The sequence below is a fragment of the Lissotriton helveticus genome, chromosome 11, assembly GCF_964261635.1.
Source record: "Lissotriton helveticus chromosome 11, aLisHel1.1, whole genome shotgun sequence".
NCBI lineage: Eukaryota > Metazoa > Chordata > Amphibia > Caudata > Salamandridae > Lissotriton > Lissotriton helveticus.
In genome coordinates, this window is record NC_136072.1 from 775286401 (window position 1) to 775310072 (window position 23672).

Below are 23672 nucleotides of genomic sequence, written 5' to 3' on the forward strand. Positions count from 1 at the left end.
CTAGATCGTTAGGCCCCCTTCAGTATAAGCGAGGATCTTTCAGAGGCTCAAAAGGACGTTGTTTTTCCTCAAGAGGAGGATACCAAAACCAACAAAACAGGCAGTACCGTGATCGCCGTAGGGCGCCAACCACACCAACTCCCATTCCCGTGGGCGTGAAAATTTCAGCATTTGTGGACAAGTGGCAAGAAATTACTTCAGATCAATGGGTTCTAGACCTAGTAACCAACGGACATACCCTAGAATTTATCAAAAAGCCACCTACCACTCCGCCCAAGGGACTCCCCCCCTCGTCTTCACTTATTATTCAAAGAAGCCTTAATGATGCTCCTCAAGAATACAATAGAGAACGTTCCATCACATCAGAACCTAACCGGTTTCTATTCTCATTTTTTCCTGATCAAAAATAAATCGAGGGAATGGCGACCGATTCTAGACCTTCGCAAACTAAACAAGTTCCTCAAAAAACAAAGTTTTCGGATGGTCACGCTTTCAGAGATTCTAGGTTGTCTAAACGAGGGAGACTTTATGGCTTCTCTGGATATGGAGGACACTTACTTCCGCATTCCAATCAACCCCAAACATCGCAAATATCTCCGCTTCACTGTGGCTGGCGCCCACCATCAGTTCAAAGTTCTCCCGTTTGGACTAAAATCGGCTCCAAGGATCTTCACAAAGTGCTTGGCACCTGTGGCGGCAGCTTTAAGATCTCGGGGAATCCAAGTATTCCCGTATTTAGACAATTGGCTGATCAAAGGTCCTTCGGAATACGCAGTCAAGGTTGCCACAGCTGCGTCTCTTTGTCTCTTCAATTATCTGGGGCTGACAGTCAGCGAAAGCAAATCACAGTTATGCCCGATGCAAGTCCTTCTGTTTCTGAGAGTGCTACTGGACACAATCCAGTGCAAAGCATTCTTATCTCACGAACGGCAAGTACGACCTCAAAAGTTGGCAACTCTAATTTCAAGTAAAAAGTCAGTTTCTGTCCGGATGTTTGCTTCGCTCCCGGGGATGTGCTCTTCAGCAGTAAATCACATCCCCATAGCAAATCTCAGAATGAGACCTCTTCAAGAGGAACTGCACCTTCAGTGGCAACAAGCCAGTAGGTTCATTCGACGATCCCCTCAGAGTCACACCATGCATGAGAAACATTCTCCATTGGTGGTCGCAGATGGTGAACCTAGCACAAGGTCTCACATTCATTCAGGATATTCAAGACTTTGTTTTGACGACAGATGCCTCCATGGAGGGATGGGGAGGTCATCTACAAGATTTACAAATACAAGTCTGTAGTTGCGAGTAATCTTTCTGTCCCTTCAAGCTTTCCTTCCAAGGATTGCGGGTTCATCAGTGCTGGTCCGCACCGACAACACCACCAGCATGTTTTACGTAAACCAGCAAGGGGGGACAAGATCAGCAACTTTGTCGCGAGAAGCTCAGGATTTGTGGGAATGGGTCACACTCCACATCATACCCTGAGAGCCGAACACGTCGGTGGTCTCCACAATACCCTGGCGGACACGCTGAGCAGATTACAATCGAACTGCCACGAATGGGAACTAGAGCAGCAGCTAGTGAACAGTGTTCCAAACTTGGGGCAAACACACGCTGGATTTATTCTCAACGAGAGAGAACAAGAAATGCCAATATTACGCCAGCAGGTTCCCTCAACAGGGCTCAAGGGGGAATGCCCTGTCCATGCGATGGTCAGGGATTTGTGCTTCTGCTTTTCCCCCAATACCGCTAATCCCGAGAGCAATGCGCAAGATGAAGCTGGAGGGTTGCCGTCTGATCCTGATTGCACCCAGGTGGCCACAGCAGTACTGGTTCCAAGAACTTCTGTTACTATCTCAAGAAGAACCGATTCGCCTTCTTCCAACGCCCAGGATGTTCTCAAGGGACAAAGGTCAGGTGGTTCACCCGGACCCACAGTCTAAATTTACACTCATGGCTCCTGATTTCCTAAAATTCAAGGATCTTAACATTTCACAAGACTGTCGTGAAATTTTGACACAATCTCGAGCACAGAGCACTATCAAGACTTATCGTCTAAAATGGAAGCGTTTTTGCTGTTGGTGTGAGGCGAATAATATTCACCCGGTTCAAGCTCCTGCGGAGCAAAATCTCCCTTATTTGCTCTCTCTAGCAAAGTCTGGACTTACCTTTGTATCGGTCAAGGTCCATCTAGCTGCACTCTCCAGTGTCAGAAAGGGTGTTAAGCTTCCTTCTCTCTGTTCATCTTCATTGGTCAAACAATTCATGAAAGGACTTTTCCGAGCCTTCCCTCCAATACGGCCTCCACCGCCGGAGTGGGAACTCAGCACTGTCCTAACGCAGTTAATGAAACATCCATTTGAGCCGATCCACAAAGCCGACCTCAAATTCCTCACTTGGGAAGTCTCACTGCTGTTTGCTCTAACGTCCGCGAGAGGAGTGAGTGAAATCCAAGCGTTCACTATCAAGGAACCATTTCTACATTCCACTCAGGACTAAGTAGCCCTTCAGACTAATCCTACATTCATCCCCAAAGTACTGTCACATTTTCACTTGATTGAGCAGGTGAGTTTAAGAACGTTCTTTCCGAATCCAACCACTTCAGCGGAAAGAGCTTTGCCCTCTCTTGATATTAAACGTTGTTTAAAATTCTACCTACAAAAAACAAAGGACATCAGACGATCGGACCAACTGTTCGTGGCTTCTGGCCAAGCAACACTTGGAAATGCAGTAACGAAAGCCACAATTGCCAGATGGCTGGCATCTACAATTCATTTCTGTCATGACAAGGCCAACAAACCTTTGCTGAGGAAAGCAAAGGCCCATTCTACAAGCCTCTACAGCTCTGTTTGCTGGAGTGACTCTGGAAAATATCTGTTGTGCTGCGACATGGAACAATATCCTCACGTTCACAAAGCATTACTGTCTTCAATCTGCACACCAAGATGATGCAGCGGTCCCACAGACTGTCCTACGCCATCTTTTCCTTGAGGTCAGACTCGGGTACCTTTTGCTCTTTAAATGCTATTTTGTGGCTGTCAGTATCCATGCTACAGACAATTTATGCGTTTACAGTTATGTTTTCTTGTATATTGATATACATAGTTACAAATAGATATCCATAGATATTTGTATACATCTTTAATTTCATATGTATATGACATGGTTTTAAATTCTTAAAGACTTTTTTATTTAAAACGTTCTTAACAGTTATGAATGCAGTTTGGGAGTTTATGAACACTTGTCTCCCACCATCCGCAACTGACTGTATACGTTGTATACTGCTTGCTACTCTGATTCAGGCATGTGAATCTATGAAAGATACCCCAATACTGGATAAGAAACAAGTTACTTACCTGTAACTACAGTTATCCAGTATTGGTATCTTTCATAGTTTCACATGCACCCACCCTCCTCCCCGGAGAGTCAGTTCTCTATTATTTGGGATACTTGCTTTCCACTTGTGCTAAGGAAAATCTGAGGAGAACAGGCTCTGCTGAGCTAGCTGATCTTTGTTTCCTTTACCATAATGAGATAGATAGGCTACTAAGATTTACGCCTCAGGTCTTTTTCTTTTGGCCTACTACTATTATTTACCTTTGGCACTACTTTTGTATTTTACCGTGGGACTCCTGCCTTGGCGACGGGGAATGATTCAGGCATGTGAATCTATGAAAGATACCAATACTGTATAACTGTAGTTACAGGTAAATAACTTGTTTTCTTCCTATTTGGTGTTTGCCTAATTCCTAAACATTTAATCGATCTCTAATTCATAAACATTTAATCAGTATCTAAAAAGGGCAAATGCCATTGCTTGAGTTCTCATGCCTTAAACCCTGTCTAAAATGTCAAAAAAGATGTCCCTGTCAAATAACTAAGACATCTGGATGTACTGTCTGTGCCTGACTTGGATCCTTTGGACTGTGACTTCTGTACACCATGCATCCCAAAGGCCATCAGGGAGTGAGAAGGAAATCTCTTTTTGTCTCAGTCCTACAAGGACAGCCCTCTAATGGTCCTTTGCTTTCTTCAGGAAAGTCTCTTTACACAGTGCTTTCATCCAATGAGTCCACCTGCAAACAGCATAAGAAATGCTACAGGAAGGAAAATTTCTCTTCCTCGAGGAAATGATATTGCATCTGGGGTCGTACAGGGAGTCTGTGGTGCTATTCAGAGATGCAGGTCTCTTCCTTGTTCTCCACGGTGGTGATCATGGTTCTTAAAAAGGTTAAACTGGAGTTCTCTACTCCATCTGTCTCATGTGAAGAGTTTTCAATAAACATCTCTTCCTATCTTAAAGACATCCCCTTATCCCTCTGGGCTAGTACCCTAGGGTGAGCTGAATCCTGCATGCTTGATGATTTCAATTGCTCTGACCCATACACTACCCAGCTCCATGTGACCACAGGCCGGCCTTTACCACTTTCACAGATATCAATGTTGTAAAAGGCACTGGTTTGATTGCCTTTGAAGCTGATTTAGACAATGTCACCAGTGGCGTTTAAGTGCAGCTGCTAGTCTGTAATTATTATGACAGTGGCTAGAGAGTAGGTAAAAGCTTCCTTTAAGGACAAGTCTCTAGCTGGACCCTCCTTCCAGAGGAACCCAGAGGTTTGTGAATTTGGAAGAACTTTTCAGTTTTATTCAGATGCTCTGGATATGTCCAACCTGCATTTTAGGCTTAAGGCAGCAGATAATTTGCTTTGATGCCTCTCCTGAAAGTGATATCTCCCATCCTTCCGGCCTTTCTTCTGTGGAACCATACATCTGTTTGTGTAAAGCAGCAGAGGCGTTTTGAGCTTACCTTGTCAGGTGTAGAGTTAAAATCCAATATCTTTACAAAAATTATAAAGCCATCTTTAGCAGTTGCGGATTTTCTTCTGTTATTCAATGAAGCTTTACTGGAACCTTTGATGGCTTCTAGGGCAAAACCCTTTTCAGGCCCAGTAGTTCACTGGCAGCTCTCATTACTACATAGGGCTGTGCTTTTGTATCCTAAATGTTTATCTCGGTGGGGAGTGTGGTGGTTGAATCATCCTTTAAATAAAGTGAACCCCAATGCCTTCCCTGCGACACCACTGTACTGAGTACAAGTAACTCTAGGTGAGGCAATTGGGAAGTTTAGCTTTACTCACTGGCAATACCTCTTCAAAAAGTACACCTTATGGGAAATGGCAAAAGGTGGCTGTAATCAGTTTACAATAAAATGTATTTGTTAAAGTTTTTGTCAGCATAAAGGACGTTTGTGAAGTACACATGGCTGTAATTAAATTTCAGATACGACTAAAACTGTATTCTGAATTGATAAGTGATAGTCTTGGTTCTTGAAAGCGAATTTGAAAAGAGATCTAGACTCTTCTGACGCAATAACGTATTCTGTGTCTGCGGAAGTTAACCTTGCAGGTATACCTGAATGTGTTCCACCTGCTTCTAATGGAACATTCATGCTGCACAGGCTGTAATTTGATGGTGGGGTCTCTTTGGCAAAAATGAGGACTCCTACAAGGAAAGCTTCAAAACCGTTGTTCCACAGCACTCTTGTTGTGACTAGCCTTCCACCAACCTTATTGTTAGTTTAGCTACTTTTCCAGGAGCCAACCACCTGACAGCATCAACCCTCCAAGCTGGCTCAGATTAGATTAGTTCTACAGCTCCTTTCGAGAGAAAGTTGGACCCAAGGGATCACTTATAAAACCAGTAGTAACTCCAGTACCCATCATCTTCCTCTGGTTCTGAAAAAGCTGCCTTAATTTTGAAGGTCGAAGTTGTTGCCTTGTTGTAAAAAGAGTGTAAAGAGGTGGTGCTCTTGGAGGTAAGGGGCACAGGATTTTATTCTGGTGCCCCCTTCCTTTACAGTGTGATTCCATTTTATTTACAGAGTGGTTACAGCCCTACTAATACGCTGAACTACCTTTAGGTCTCATAATTGGGGTGGGGGTGCAAAATTATGCATGTGCAACTTTTATGACGCCTAGGAGCGAACAGAATTTCTCACACAACATGAAAGATAATGTTTGTATACAAAAGGAAAATGTGATTTGTTTGCGAGTCTCAGACTTCCACGCGGCCTCAGACTAGCAGATGAAGGATCATTTAACATTTTCTTGCATCCAAGTCATTGAGGTCGCATGGCCTTCACCTAAAACCCCCCTCTATCACCTTAGATAACCAGATTCCACCAGATTGCAACTTTTGGGGCAGAGGGGGACTATTGCACCAACCAGATCCTTCTCCCAGACAAAAAGATGTGACAGGGTTGACATTTTCCTCCAAGGGGATTAATTGGCTCGTCCACCAAACAGAGGCTTCCTTCCGTACCATGGATGAGGAACTGTAGACCTGTATAGGGATCATCTGCTCCAGGAGGGTGGAAAGCTCTGACGCACCTACCATTGGTGTCTGAAGCTATCCTGTGGACTCTTTGTTCAAGGAATGGAAGCCTCCCAGAGACTGCATAGTTGAAAACTCCACCTAGATTGCTAGTCTGAGTTCTGAAAGGCCTAGGGGCGGGCCCCTGGGCATGAGATTAATTTGCCATCCCATGGTGTAACAGAGTGCTTGGGGCAGAGTTTCAGAGGACTGGGAAGGGCTCTGCTTCTTTGGTGGGGTAAAAACCTCTCACTGGGGCCCAGTCAGAGCTCCAGCAGACCTTGGGTGCAGGTTTCTGGGTTCTAAATTTACCAGCATGTGACGTCACAAAAATACTCAAAAAAGGGTTTCACAGACCCCTTGAGGGCTGCCCAGCTGCGACAGGGTGGACAGTTTGACAACAGTCCTGGTCAGAGCTATAGCAGTGCATAAAGCAAATTAATTAATAGGCTCTGGCTGAGGGAAAATACCTTATGAATTCCTCTGTCGTTGTAAATCTACACTGTGATGTATTCCATTCTAGCAAGAAAACCGTTGTTCTGTTTAAAACATTTTTTTTTTTAAGTAACCTCTCACCCGCACTGGGTGATGTGCTTCCTTTTCAGGGTTACTCCTTCACCAGGACCCTTTCAGTGCTAGGCAGGCTTACCCAGAACTCTTTGACCTTTATTGGTGTGTTGAGTGTTAATGTGGTCTCTGTACTCACTTCTAAAATTGTATCATGGTAGTTTTTATGCCTGATCATTTTTGAAGCCTAACATGCAAGGTTAAAAGGAGAAAACTTCTGCATCCCTTTGTCAGTTTCTGATTCTGTCATTTTGGGGATGGACGTTGCCCTTCCAGGTAGTATACGCCTATGAGATGCTGACAGCAATTGTTCGTAGTATTGTACTTCTTTCTGGCAGTCCTGAATATTTTCCTCTCTGCTTTGTATCCTCTCAGTGCAAGAGCTGTTAGAAGAGGTATAGTATCTCTTCTGCACTGTGGCTCCGTGGGGGTACAAATCAATATGTCATTCACATATTGCAACAGAGTACTAACGCACTGAAAATTTGACAGGTCATTCTTTATCTCTCTGTTGAACATGCTGGGGGACTCACAATACCTTTCGGGTAAACAAGAGTACAAGTACAAGTACTGAGTCCCACGTTATGAGAACACTGTCAGATAGTGGCAGTCTGGATGAAGAGGAATGCTGAAGAAGGCGTTCTTTAAATTAATATCTGAAATATACCTGGCATCCATTGGGAATTCTGGTATCCCTAAGTTGTTCAGAGGGCACAGGTCCGGAACAATATGCCAAGTATTACTCTTAGCTTTCTTGACCGGGTAAATCAGGGTGTTGCAAGGAGACACAAACCCACAATTCACTCCTTGTTCTAGCAACGCCAGTATAGTATGGGCAATGCCCTCATCTGCTTCTTTGGACAGGGGATATTGCTTCACTTTAGGTAGGAGGGCACCTTCATTCAATGTAATCTGGAATGGTCTGGCAGTGTGGATGAGACCAACTTCATGGGGACCCTTAGTCCAGAAGGTGTCTGGTACTTGGGACAGATCTGCTTCCTTTACTGAATCAAATGCTAATGGTATATCGCGTTGAAAAACCACAGCTGTTTTCTCGGGTCATCATCAAACAGTTGGTTGTCCAGTATCTTTCTTACTACCTTTCCTGGCTCTAGGAAGATGACACATGGCCACAAAACTTTATTACAGACGCTTGCTATCACAGCACCATCATTTGGTGCTATTTTCAAGGCTTTCATATGCAATATCAACTCTGCATTCAATATCTCAGAGCTTTGCCCTTGTTGTCAGAACTCTTTGCACAATTGAACCTCCTTTCCCAGTAACTCTGGTGTGTCTGCTATGATAGTATTTATATTGCTGTAGTGAATGCCTCCCAATCCTTGGGTCATGCTCTGATTTAGTCTCTGGTGGAGCAATCTACCATTAGTGCCATGATTCTGGAAGGTGGGACTCCAGGGGTGGAGCAAATCTCTCCCAACAAGTTAGCTGGGGCAGCTGGAGAGAACAGTAAACAGCCATCAATGCCCCCCCCCCCCCACACACTTCTTCTATTTCCACTGGTTTGGTAAATGGAGCCCTTAGAACTTCCCCAGAGAGTTCCTGTCTGTCCATTGATCTGTTGGAAATTAGAAGGCCTCCTTCCCTAATGCACACTTTGGTTGCTCCTGTATTTATGAGGAATGCATACATCTTGTCATTGATTGCTACCGTCACAGTGAGTTCCTCATCTGGCCTGTGACTTACAGACAAGACTGGACACATAGAAATGCTCTGTGGGCTCACTCATTGTGGGTGTTATCTCACAGAATGCACCTGGAAAGCATTTCCATCACTTACAACTACACCTCCTTGTTCATTGTGGAGTGGAGTCCCAGGGGAAGTTGCATGGTAGTTTTGCTGAGGCGGTTCCTGTTGCGCTTGGGGCATTGCAGGTGGCTGCACCTTTTGCGAGGGTGTCTCTGGCACATATATCACTTGTGGATTTTCCTGTGGCTCCACTGTCATGTTACCTGGTTGACTCTAAATTCCCATTCTTCCATTTTGCTCATGCCATCGCTTCATATTGCAGTCTAATAAAATGCCCAAACCTCAGAAAATTATAGCATCCCTGATCCCTTCTTGGAGGACCCATCCTATCTCTTCGTACTCCTCCCAGTCATCTTCTATTCTTTCCTGTGCCCTTACATCGTATTGCTGCTGTGGGTAATGCCGTTAGGTGGCTCCTGGGACTGTTCCATAGATTTTGCAGTCATCTGAGTGGCTGCTGCCATTACAGCACCTTCCATCACTCCCTTCGCTCATTTCTGCTGCACTAACGTGGCTGCTACTTTCTCTGCTACTTCCTTTTTACTCTTTTCATTTTCTTGCAAAAATGGATTGTGTGCTTGTATTTCAGTCCAGAGATGTGCTTCTAATGCCACTATGCTATCTAAGCTGCCCTGCAAGTCAAGAGGTAACCCTTTCTTGACTACAATATATAAAAATAATACATCATTACCCCCCCTCACCTCCCAGCCATGACCCACTTCCTGGATTCACTTTTCTTTCATTTTAATGATGCATTGTTCTGAATCCTCATTTGGTTGCATGGACTTGAGGGATCCAATGTCTGATCCAATATCTGAGTACATTTTCCTCTGCTTATCCCGCTCTACAGATCTGACCAAAGTAAATGGAGACCAATCACATCTGGTATCCATGACGGTCACATTTCTAAATCCAGCCTTTTGAAATACTGTGTCCGTTTCATGCCCTAATAGGAAACCAAGCAGGCTTTTTACATCCCCTGTTGCCATGGTGATATCTGCAGTCTGTTCATATACCCTGATCCATTTCCCTTCTCCCTCTGGAAGCAGTAGCAATTGCTTCCTAAGGTTTTCCCTGTCGATCTGTAGCCAAGGAACTTACTGTGGTTCCACAGGTCCCTTATATATGGGCATTTGATGCAAAGGGGTGGTGGCATGTTGGGGGTGGTGCTGTCTGGCATACTTCTGCCATAGATATACTCCAGACATTTTCTCATGTAAGGGAAGTCCCAATCTGGATCATCCTCACTATTCAGAATGCAGTCTTCAGCATTTGCCATGTCATGTGGGTCAAAGAACCCTTCTTGTGGCCATGGACACATTTGTGGAGCTAAGCTTTCCGTTCAATCTGCTATATTATCTACCAATGATACAAAACTGCCCCAGCTATTTTCTTTCTCAGTGACGAGCTCACTGGGAGTGAGGTCTGTGCTGCACAAAATTAATTGGGCACTCATTTGCTGTGCTTGTCTGTGGTGAAGTGTCACTCATCCTCTAACCCCCATCGATCCCATACTGGGGGTCTGGCTGGCCATGAATGCTTTGAAATTGTAATTGTTCAAGCTCTGTTACTCGAGGCTTCCTAATTCTATGGAGCACATCTTGCCCCCTTTCCCTTGCGCCACTCGGTTTAGGCAGTCTGTATGCACCCCATGTGTAGTCTAAGTCAATAAGTGATCTCTTTTGGATACCATAGGTGGGGTGACTTGCTTCTGAGGTTTGAAGCAGTTCGCCCATGCTCTCCACTTGCTGGCGTGTGGTTTCTATCCTGTCTGCTAACTTTACTAAACTTCTCTGAGTTTGTCTTGTAAAGTCCTCGTCATACCCTTCTCTCCTGATTTCAGTTGTATTTCTCCTACTTTCTCTGCGTGATAGCCAGTCCTGCACACTCTTCGTGAGACTATTACACCACCCTTCTCTTTCTGCCAAGGGGGTGAACTATATTCAATCCTACTAGAATCTAGATGACCTTTATAGGTAAACCATACATCTGTTAATTGCCAAAATGTGATCACTTTTAAATAGTTGGGACCATCTTCCCATTTCTATAATAGGTAGAGCTGAAATTACTAAAATGACGAAACTTTCACTTCTAGCCTTTTAACTCTCTGCACTCCCAAGCTGAATCCCCAATTTTGTTTTTAAGGTTATAGAAGACTTGATTAGTTCATTCCTTTGGAATAAACAACCTCCTCATACTAGCATTGAAAAGGAAGGTCGTCAATTCCAGATTTGTGGTTCTACTTTCACGCCAATTTTTCAATTCTCATTCTCAAAATATTTAAACTAGGATATGAAATGTTCAACAATTTTGTGGACAAATTCTACTACCCCTTTGCTTAACTACAACCAGTTTGCACCGCTCCCCCCCCAAAAAAATTGGTACGGTACACAAAAATTTCACATGTATTCTACAACTCTTACCAAATTATTTAATTGTTTATCTCTACACAGTGTGCATGCACAAATATCAGTAGACTGTATACTCCCAGGGATGACAAAGCAGAAACTTCATCTCTAGGAAGCTGTGGGATTGGCCAGAGTAGGTTCCTAGGTCAGCAATGGCAATCTGGCATCTCGAGAAGCCTTGCAGCTAAAAATAGAAGGGTGGAGAGAGTGGTACCATTTTACACTCCACCAGTGTTTAGTTCCAACGGTTGAGCATATCTTTAGGAAACAAGTGTTCTCCCTCAAAGTTAGCTATGTGGTCTCTTGCCTTTGCACAAAAAAGACTATAGAAATTGCCATCTATGACTCAACAACTAGAAATTGGCAAAGGGAAATTACCTCTCAGATTAGTTCACATGACTCCGAGGAGGCTAGTCAAATTAATTCTACTGCATTATGAGCGGCTTGTATCTGATAGAGATGTCTAACCGCAGATTCCATAACTTTTGAATTCTCCCAGGCACCAGACTGGATCTGTAAAATTTTCATCAGTACCTCTGCGCGCCGGGGGACGGCATTGTACGGCTCAGTGATGACGTTGACTCCAGCCATAATGTCAGTGGAGCCATATATGTACCATCTGGCGTGCAGACGTCTGTTTATTTTCCGCGCTGCAACATGGATCCAGAGAAGTGGTTCCTAGGGTCGTTTTTTTAATCTGCTTCAACACTTTGTTGTCAGTAGAACAGTGTGCCTTCGTCTACGTCTTCAGGTTTCAAACCTTGTGGGTCTTGTAGCTGAGATATGTCGGTGACAGAACCACATGCAATTTGTATGTGGTGTTTGGATGAGCACCACGACGCTGAGGATTGTGGCTCCTGCCAGAAACTGAAGTCGAAGTCGCTCAAGAAGCTTTATTTGAATGAATGATAGCAGCTCGTGTGTCACGGTCCTCGGAGACTTCTCAGCTTCGGTCTTTGTCCCAGAAAGAGCGTTTGCAGGGTCGATCAAGGAGCCGAAGCCTGTCTGAAGGATGTCGTTCTCCAGGGAAGTAAAAAGTTGTAAGCAGTTGAAGTTGTGGCATTCTCGGACTTCACCACGTGGAGACTCTGTCTCCCATGGCTCCTCCCGCTCAATGGTTGAGGGGGCCATATGCGGCTCCATGCCACGTCTCCCTCTGTTCCCGGGAGCCGGGCATCAATGGCTCAGATGAGGGAATGTTATAATTCCTTGCACCTCATCTTTGGGACCCCATCTACTTCTAGAGCGCCATTAGGCACCAAGGCGGTGAGTGGGGCGCAGGCGGAGGGTTTGTCCTCAATGATGGTTGGCCAATGGAGGCAATGGGTCGGCGCCAGCTGGCAGCCGCTTTGGTGCAGGTCCACAGTCCCTTGGGATCTCGGCCTACGATTCCGGACTTCGATCAGCTGACTCCGACTCTGATGGCGGCATCAGTCGAAGTTGCTTCTCCTCCTCCGTGTAGGCATCTTACAACATCTGATGTGGAATCAACTATTCAAATTGAGGGGAATGTGCAGGTTTTGGTTCCTTTTGTGGCTACAGTTTTAAGCTTGTCACTTCCTACAGTGCAAAGGCCCACAGACCCTTTGATAGAGGTCCTTTTTCAGGGACAGATGGGGGAAGGGCATGTTCTTTCGTTTGGGGAGCCCCTGTTTGATGTTTTTAGGTACTTGGGCTAAGCCTGAGTCAGGGTCTCAGTGGACCGGGATATTGCATGTAGACAGCTGCCTGCACCTGGGGTCCCAGATTGTCTTCATAGACATCTTTCTACTCATAGCTTGGTGACTTAGGTTGGGGCCTCTTCACAGGATGTAGGTTCTATACCCAAGACTCCAGTGAGTAAGGAGTCTAGGAGTCGTGATGTATGTGGTAAACACATCTTTCCTTCTGCTAGCTCAGCCTTGAGATCCACAAACACTACTTGTGTGCTGGGGCAATATTCCCATGCTTTATGGGATTCATTACTCAATATGTTACCATCTCTTCTGGATAACCTCCACTCTGAGATTGGTGATTCGATTAGAGATAGGCAGCAGGTCAGTATGCTCTAATAATCATGGTTTTGACCTTTTTGTTGTCTCTCATAGGGACAAGTTAATATGCCGGTGGTAAGTCTGGTATATATGGACGCTCTGGTCTTTATTCTTTAGAGTATGTCCCCACTACTCTTGTGGTGTGCATATTTGTTATGACGATGGTGGATTAGGAACACTTGCTTTGTATTTTGAATACATGCTTCTGTGTTTCATCCTTGATTAAAGTCATTTTGGCTTTGTGTTATATTGTGCAGGTCGTTTTCTTTTTCTGAGGGGACTGCATGTTTATTATAAGTGCTTCAATGTTTGAAGCGCTGTACCAGTAAAATTCAGTGTTGGTGGTGTATTCTTTGCAGTACATGAGTTAGTGGCCTTCTCCTTTGTGGTAGGGAATAGGTATTTAGATACAATCTGATAGAAACTTCTAGCTGCGATTCCTTACCTGTTTTCTGTCATACATTTCATGGTAGGAGTTTTAAGGCTTTATAGGAAGCTCTTTTTGCTATTCTCCTGCAATGATTTTTGAATCCGTCTGGAGGTTAGATATTACTTGTCATATTTGGATGTATATCTGTTTTCTCTGTGCTTTACAGTCCTTGAGAAATCATGGCTATTGCTTCTTGAGGTGGGCTTGCGATCAAATTTTGTTTCGTATCACAAGTGTTGTTGCATGTGCTCGTTGCTAACAAGAATTCATTTTGTATATGATATCCTTTTAATGTTTCAATTTTTCCTTATGTTCTATTTTGGTACTGCACTAATAGGCGTGTTCCCTATATCTATCTATCTATATATATATATATATATATATCTATCTATCTATCTATCTATATATCTATATATATATATATATATATATATATATATATATATGGACATTGTTTGGGGGAAAAAAAGGTTTTAATGTGAAATGTGGTTGCTTCTCTTTTCTCTCTTGCCTTGGTACTTCGAGCAGGCCCACGGCTCAGTCATGAGTAGACTGGTTGACCATGACACTGAAGGTCATGCGGGGGGCAAGCTTTGTAGATTCTTGCAGTCCGGTAGTGAATATTGGCCTGTGAAACGTTGTTGGGCCACTCGGAGTCTATTGTGACACTTTTTAATATATATTATGTATATGTCCATATAATACATCCTTGTGGCAAAGTTTTGTACAGCTGGTATAATTGCTGATTATCTATATTAGATTTGAATCTATTTGCTTTCATTTTAGTTTCTTTACAGTGCATTTTGTAACCTCCGAATGATCATTTTGTTAAAACAAAATTCTTTATAACATGGAGGTATTATTGTTCATCTTTCTTTTGGTGTTCATTCCTCTTGGTATAATGGAATGAGTTCTGAAAGTCCTTCTTTGGATTTTATCAGGGCAGTTTTTTCTCCGATATCTCTTTATTGTCATAAAGAATGCAGATTACATGACTGTTGTCTTACACTCTGCCTATTTTGGTCAACAGGCTCTCTTTCCCCTTGGGGGATCGAGAATGATGTCTGATAATGAACAGATGGATCGGATAGAGACATCTAGCCGCAGATTCCTTACCTTTGGACTTCCAGGCGTCAGGCAGGATCCGGAAGATTTTTTTATGACCGTACCCCTTAACGCCGGTAGGTGGTGTCAGTGGACTCCGCATGACATCGTAGGCATTGTGTTAGTCGTCGTCCGCGTTGTCAATATAATCGCCACTCTAGTGCGCTGACGTCAGTTCTTTTCTTTCTGCGCCAGCCAGCCCCGAACTGTTGAAGGGACGCCTGTCACTTGTTGACCGTTTTTTCGACCTTTTGTTGACTCCTTATGGTGTGTTAGGATATCAAGTAGGAGGACTTCAGAGTTCAGGTTGTGGGGCACCTGTCACTGTGCCATGTCTGTAACGAACCCCAACCTCGTGGGTCTCTGGTGCCTGGAGTGCGACCAGTTAAAAAGTTAAGGAATCTGTGGCTAGATGTCTCTATTTGATGTAAATGTTACTTACCTTCGGTAACTTAATATCTGGTAGAGACACAGTCTAGCCGCAGATTCATTAACTTCCTGCCCATCCTCCCCACTCTGCAAACGACCTATGAGGTAGGGTTTTACCCTTTTTCTGTAATGGTTTTATATACTGGTGTAACTATCTCAACCTAGGCTTGGACTCAACAGACTACTTTGCTGGACCACATAGTTTTGTTTAGATGTTGCCATACCATCCATTTCCAAATGTGTTTGGTCGGTAGGGTACAAAGGTGTTTTTTCTTTCACACTGGATTAGGCACCAGTGGGCAGTATTGATTTATTTGTCCTTGCTTCAAAAGTCTTTGTTTGGTATCATCATACCTTGTACTAGTCCTATCAAAATGTTACGTAATGGTGTGATTCAATAAACAGCTTAGTAGTGTTTTTGTAGGTTTTGTTTTACTGTTACCATGCCATTCATAACCATTGTTAGATTGTCTATAGAGTGTAAAGTTTTCTTCCCTTACATGATGGTTATTCATTTGGGTGCAGGGTTTGACGTAGCCCTGTGCTTCATTGATTCGTTGGGGTTTTCTCTAAAATCCATGCCTGGTATTAACATGCAATGTGATGTTTCTTCTTTATTAATGTTTCAAAGATTATTTATTTTTTTACACACGGTTTCCACAACCAGTTTCTATAATGGCTCCGCGTTCTGGCGTGGAAGGTTTCACAGAAGAAACTGCGGTCCGCGCGCCAGAGGAGACTTGTATAGCTATACTGACGTCATGACCTAAGTTGACGTCATCACGGAGCCGTACAACGCTGTCCCCCGGCGCACAAAGGTACTGCTGAAAAATATCAGTATCCAAACAGGCGCCTTGGGAGAATGCAAAAGTTATTGAATCTGCGGCTAGACTGTTTCTGTACCAGATATTATGTTACCAAAGGTAAGTAACTTGTACTTTAGGTGTATCTCAATATTTGCACAGTGACAGATCTACTACAGATCTATGACATAATATCGACAGACAGAACATCTACATACAAAAATATCGACATCAAAAATATCGAAGTCATATCTTCATAAAGGTGAGTACAAAAATATTGAAAAAATATCGTAGTACAAAAATATCGAAATTAAAAATATCGTTTTTTTAAATGTATTAATAGTAATGTAAAAATAATTAAAAAATACATATTTTACAAATATTAAAGAAAAACATTAAAAATATTTTAAAAAATTATAACTAATACATATACATTTAAAATAAATTAAAAACTCTACATATAAATTTATATATATACTTACTCCACATATTGCAACAGTAGGAAAAGCGTTGGATAGCGTAGGGGTTTAAATTACTATTCCCCCTCCAGAGGGTGCAACAGTAGGGAAAGCGTTGGATAGCGTAGGGGTTTAAATTACTATTCCCACTCCAGAGGGTGCAACAGTAGGGAAAGCGTTGGATAGCGTAGGGGTAAAAATTACTATTCCCACTCCAGAGGGTGCAACAGTAGGGAAAGCGTTGGATAGCGTAGGGGTAAAAATTACTATTCCCACTCCAGAGGGTGCAACAGTAGGGAAAGCGTTGGATAGCGAAGGGGTAAAAATTACTATTCCCACTCCAGAGGGTGCAACAGTAGGGAAAGCGTTGGATAGCGTAGGGGTTTAAATTACTATTCCCACTTCAGAAGGTGCAACAGTAGGGAAAGCGTTGGATAGCGTAGGGGTAAAAATTACTATTCCCACTCCAGAGGGTGCAACAGTACGGAAAGCGTTAGATAGCGTAGGGGTAAAAATTACTATTCCCACTCCAGAGGGTGCAACAGTAGGGAAAGCGTTAGATAGCGTAGGGGTAAAAATTACTATTCCCACTCCAGAGGGTGCAACAGTAGGTAAAGCGTTGGATAGCGCTGGGGTTTAAATTACTATTCCCACTCCTGAGCGTGCAACAGTAGGGAAAGCGTTGGATAGCGTAGGGGTAAAAATTACTATTCCCACTCCAGTGGGTGCAACAGTACGGAAAGCGTTGGATAGCGTAGGGGTAAAAATTACTATTCCCACTCCAGAGGGTGCAACAGTAGGGAAAGCGTTGGATAGCATAGGGGTAAAAATTACTATTCCCACTCCAGAGAGTGCAAGAGTAGGGAAAGTGTTGGATAGCGTAGGGATAAAAATTACTATTCCCACTCCAGAGGGTGCAACAGTAGGGAAAGCGTTGGATAGCGTAGGGGTAAAAATTACTTCCCACACTACTCCCACTTTAACAGACAACACACTACACATACAAAGAAACACAATTAATATAAATTTCAATTAATCAATTAATAACAATTAATATTATTAATTTGATGTAATTATAAATGAACTAATTAACACATATTAATTACCAATTAATAATAAATACCAATAAATAAATACAATCTCTTTAATTTATTACATTTAATTATATCACACCCTATTCCCCTATAAACACACAACCCACTACACATAAATAAATCACATCATTTAATCACTTAATAATTATTAATGACCAATTAATTATTAATTAACAATAACAAAAAATTAAATATATTAGCACATTAACTCTAATTAATTTAATTTACTATTTAATATTTAATTACCAATTAATTAATTAACAATAACAAAAAAATTTAATATATTAGCACATTAACTCTAATTTAATTAACTAATTAATATCATTTCTTTACCAATTAATTATTAATTAACAATACACAAAAACACTAAATTAAAGATATAAGCACATTAACTCTAATTAATGTAATTAACTAATTCATATTAATTAATTACCAATTAATTATTAAAAATATTTACAAATATATATTAATTAATTATTATTAAATTACTTCCCACCCTATTCCCCTATAAACCCACAACCCGCTCTGATACTAAAACGCAAAATGTAAACAAAATTACTAATTTTCAAACATACATTACAAAACATATTTAACAAACATATAAACAACATAATAAAATACATAACACTAAACAAAATTTAGATATTAGTAAATTTCGATATTAATAACATACATACCTTAAAAAACGATATTCTGTCTGTCGATATTTTACACATCGATATTCTAGTAACATACATACCTTAAACGATATTCTGTCTATCGATATTTTACACATCGATATTCTATACCATCGATATTAAAACATCGATATTATTGTATATCGATATTTTAATTTCGATATTTTGTCTCACTACCATCTACTACACCCTGGGGTTTCCAAATCGAAGAAACACAGATGTTTCATCTACTTGCCCTAGATGTGGCAAATGCAAAAAGAACAATTGATGAACTGAATGCAGAGCAATGTCATACATGCACCCCAGTACAGAGATCGGGCCTAATTCCATCGTTTTTTTGCTCACCATGCCATTCCAGTTTGGACCCGGCTGTATGCAAATCAGTCTTGACCCTGCGCCCAATGGGAACAGTCCAGCCCAAACTGCCAGGCCAAGTATTCCCTGGACTGGAAACAAGCATCTTTGGACCGATTTCGGGCTTTCAGTCCTCATCAGCCAGGATAGCTGGACTCCAGTGGCATGGAGAGCACAGGACCCACTGGTCTAAACTGGGGTTGCATGGTGAGCAAAAGAATGATGGATTTATCCAGATCGCTTGACTGGGGGTGAATGTTTTGATTTGTTCTGCATTCCGTCCATCAATTGTGTGTCTTTTGCTTGCCCTAGATGTGGGGAAGGGAGTACTTGCTTGCACATGATCTGGACATGTAAAGTATTACACATTCACTAGGAAATGGTGCTAGCAGTTATTTACAGTTGTGTACCCGAGTTAAAACTACTGGATGCGTTGGAAATTTCATTGTATGGCTTCTAGGGTTTCCCCTATGTGGGCAAGAATGGCCTGGTTTATTGCTATTTTGATTGGTAGCTCCATTATCACAACCCACTGTTAATCAACTTTATCCCCCGACCTTCAACCAATGGAAAGACAATTTGGGCATTGTCTAAAGAGAAGAGAACACCTACACTAAACATGTTGGCTCCCTTAACAAGTTTAGTCATGCTAAACTGGTTCCAGAGGAGGCAGCCTAGCGCATGCGGTCAGTAACTGTCAACGGCCCGCTGCACTGAATGTTCAGAGGTCCCTTCCCTTCTGCCCTATTTAGGAACAGGGGGGTATTTGCTTTCCTTTTTTCACTCAGGGTTTTTATTATTCTTTGTGCTTTGATCATGTAATATGAAATTGCCCATGCCATGACTGAATTTGTATTTTGCATTCGGGGTCTCTCTTTTCCTTTTTAAACTTTGATAATTAAGTAAGATGAAGTTGTCAATGCCATCATGGCGAATAAATTGGTACTTTGTATTTCTGAACCATCAAAAAGACATCGTTTTTTAAAAGTCTATGGAACTTCTATTACTGATTGGTGCAAAATCTTTCTTAGGCATCTTTATTCACCGATGTGCTTTTAAAGACGATCTAGAAGGCCTCAAAAACCTATAATCATTGGTTAGAAATTCTGCCCCATCTTAGGAATTAATATAGGGTAAGTTGGGTCCATTAATTCCCTAGTCTGAAAGAAACAAATAATAAGTCTGACCTGCAACACATTCAAGGTACATTTTCTTGTAACTACAAATTCAGCTAGAACAATTAAAATAAAATGCAAGTATGTACCCTCCCAACCCATGCACAGTCATCCTCTCTGGGTTTATTTTGGAATGTAATTTAATAAGATCAATTTCTTACCTTTTTTCTTACAAAGTAAGCGTTTTGTAGTATTACCTTAATAAAAGGTGCACACAAATTAAAACAGGTATTTCTAAAGTAGCCAACAGATCGTTTGAGTAAATTAAAATCGTGTATCAGGCTACAAGAGAAACCCTTAAACCCATGGGATCCTGAGTATAAATAATTACCAGGCAACTATGGTTCACATTGGCAACATTTACAGAATAATTAATTAATCACTGGACTAAATAGTCTTATATAAGCAATAGCAGAAATGATGAGTTTCTAAATTCGGACACGATAAATCCCCACTGGTAAAAGGAGAAGAACTGTTTTATCTGTTTGTTCACACATAATCCCTTGAAACCAATTAATCTGAAAAGTCTTGAAACCACAACAAAAACTCCCAAGAAGAAGGTTTCCTCTCCTTGAAAGAATTTGAATTCCTTTTACACAAAGCACCCCAGACCTGTCCTATACACACTCCCTAAGGTGCACAACAGCATGCAGCTCCCTCCAGGGAGACCTATCTTATCAGGATGTGGCTCCATTCTGGAGTCTTTGGATGAGTGCATTAGTATATTCATTAAAAACATCAACACTGGAAACATGTATGAAATAGAAGTGGAGCATCGCTTTCACAGATTGGTACTCATGGTAAGTCCCCAATGCCTTGCAGACTTTTAACTTGATTGCGTCTCGTCCTTGGCACCCAATTCATTATGTTCCTTACTACTTTCCAGGCTGTTCTCTGAGTAAGATATTCCTATATATTTTTACCACTAGGGGAGCATGCAATATTGAGTTGCATGCGACACAAGCGCTTCCGTAATCTGAAGCCAACCATACCTCCAGTTACCTCAATTAATTTAGAACACCACAATAGTATACACACTTCCTTAAACGTTTTCTCATTATCTCTTTCCAATCTTCTTTCTCGTTCAGGATGTCCCTGCTTCCCCATAGTCCTGATTAGACCCCATTAATCTAACCAGGGGTCGAAACGTAGACGACATGCTAGTGAAACAGACAAACAGGAAATGCCTGTTTCACCTGTTTGAATTAAATTTGTAGCACCTTTTTACAGTTGTATGTTTCTGTGACAAAAGCTTTTGTGTATGTTTGAATTATAGTAACACAAACCTTTGGCGTTGACACTGGAGACACATTGCACTGATCTAATTATTGTTACTGTGATTGTATTATTTTTTTTTGCTTATATTTTGTGGCGATTGGTTTCATGTTTGAACAAACATAGATAAAACAATGATTTTGCTTTTACCAGAGGGCGTTTGTCGTGTCATAATTTACAAACTCATTATTTATATAAGATTATTTAGTCCATTGACTATTTAATTATTCTGTAAATGATGCCAATATGAACAATTCTGATTTTAGAAGATACAAATCAACAGTGGTCTCCTCTTGGGAAATCTTCTCTGGTTTACAATTTCCAAAACGATGCCTAAGTCCATTTCCTTCTGCTACCAAAAAGCGCAGAAACCCTTTTTGGGTCCTTATGAGAAATATTCCATTCTTTTTTCACATTGGCCACGAGGAGATCACTCCACACCTTTCCCCAACTTTACTGAAATGACGTCTTAAGAGCTGGCACCTTGCTAGGTCAGGCCGATCTGTGCAATCTCCTGCTTGATTAGAATTTCAACGTTGTGATCGTCCCGAGAAGAGGGGCCAAATACTGTATTGTTTTAATGTTAAAGAATATGAAAGACGATCCCATGGTGAAGTTAATCTTATCTAATTGCAACCCTGGGTATTCATTATGGGTATCCTAAGGATATTCAGTTTTCAGCTATTTAGACTGTTGCACGGACATTTTGAAATGTTTTATTGCTGGTGAGATGACTAGTTACTCAGGGAGTCTAGTTCCATTTATTTGCCTTATTCATTGTATAGTACTTGTACACCCCGAAGGCTTTGCTTATGCTTAAGTTTACAACAAATGGGCAGCATTGAGATGATCAATGATAATGACCACTGACCATAAGTTAGCTTTAATATAACTCCTATATTCAAAGACCTCACTTTACCCTTACTAACATCAACCCATAGTTGTCAAGTCATCAGACAGCAACTGCCTGTGGCAACTGAAATGGATATTACAATATAGAATAGAGGGCACAGGGATTATGGCGAAGAATGACCATCCATGCTTTGTACTAGCCCTGCTAATGATTAAATGAAAGGTGCAACAAGCATTTGCAATGCAATAGGTCTCGCATTAGGAACGTTTGAGCTATTAGTATTGTAAATGAAATTTTATTTATTTATGTGTTGGTTTTGAAATAGCGAAATTAATAGCTTTGTCATTTACAATGCCAAAAGTTATAACTCTCTCAAATGTGACACCTATAGCATTTGTAATGCAATATGTGTTGTATTTACGTGACTTAGATGTATTATTATTACAAATAACAATGGCTTTTAGTTTTTTTTTAAATAATTAATACTTAAATAAAAGTTATTGTAATTTATAATGGCATTAGCTTAAACTTTTGTAAATAACTTTTGTGAAGATTATGTTTAGTGTATTTAATTGTGACGAAAATCCAAGAACAGAAGTGAAATATTAACATATTTTTGTGACATTTGTAATAAAGCTTGAAACATTGAGAGAACATATTTGAACCAGTTGTTGTTGAATGGTTGCACAGATTGATGCTGAGTGATGCTGTGGTGATGCGATAGAGGGATCGAGTGAGTGCGATAGATAGATCGAGTGAGTGCGATAGATAGATCGAGTGAGTGCGATAGATAGATCGACTGAGTGCGATAGATAGATCGAGGTAGTGCGATAGATTGAGTGAGTGCGATAGATCGACTGAGTGCGATAGATAGATCGAGTGAGTGCGATAGATAGATCGAATGAGTGCGATAGATAGATCGAGTGAGTGTGATAGAGGGATCGAGTGAGTGCGATAGAGGGATCGAGTGAGTGCGATAGAGGGATCGAGTGAGTGCGATAGAGGGATCGAGTGAGTGCGATAGAGGGATCGAGTGAGTGCGATAGAGGGATCGAGTGAGTGCGATAGAGGGATCGATCGAGTGAGTGCGATAGATTGAGTGAGTGCGATAGATTGAGTGAGTGCGATAGATTGAGTGAGTGCGATAGATTGAGTGAGTGCGATAGATTGAGTGAGTGCGATAGATTGAGTGAGTGCGATATAGATTGAGTGAGTGCGATATAGATTGAGTGAGTGCGATAGATTGAGTGAGTGCGATAGATTGAGTGAGTGCGATAGATAGATCGAGTGAGTGCGATAGATAGATCGAGTGAGTGCGATAGATAGATCGAGTGAGTGCGATAGATAGATCGAGTGAGTGCGATAGAGGGATCGAGTGAGTGCGATAGAGGGATCGAGTGAGTGCGATAGAGGGATCGATCGAGTGAGTGCGATAGATTGAGTGAGTGCGATAGATTGAGTGAGTGCGATAGATTGAGTGAGTGCGATAGATTGAGTGAGTGCGATAGATTGAGTGAGTGCGATAGACTGAGTGAGTGCGATAGACTGAGTGAGTGCGATAGACTGAGTGAGTGCGATAGACTGAGTGAGTGCGATAGATTGAGTGAGTGCGATAGATTGAGTGAGTGCGATAGATTGAGTGAGGGAGGGTGATAGATAGATAGAGGAAGGGCAATAGATGGAGTGAGGACAATAGATAGATAGATAGACAGAGTGAGGGCGATAGATAGATAGACAGACAGAGTGAGCATGACAGCCTTCAGCGAGCAAAGCCAGAAACGGCGGGGGTTGGGGGAGCGGATTCCTTTGAAATCTGATGCCTGCTGCAAGCAAACCAGCATGAGTGAGGAGAGAGGCAAATGGTGTGCGATGTGCA

At 41.8% G+C, this 23672-nt stretch overlaps 1 protein-coding gene across 1 annotated transcript in view; it reads left to right on the forward strand.

Annotated features, from left to right (window-relative positions):
* Positions 1-23672, forward strand: part of GMCL1 (germ cell-less 1, spermatogenesis associated) — a 478283-nt gene that overhangs the window by 278631 nt on the left and 175980 nt on the right. The gene's annotated exons all lie outside the window — the stretch shown is intronic.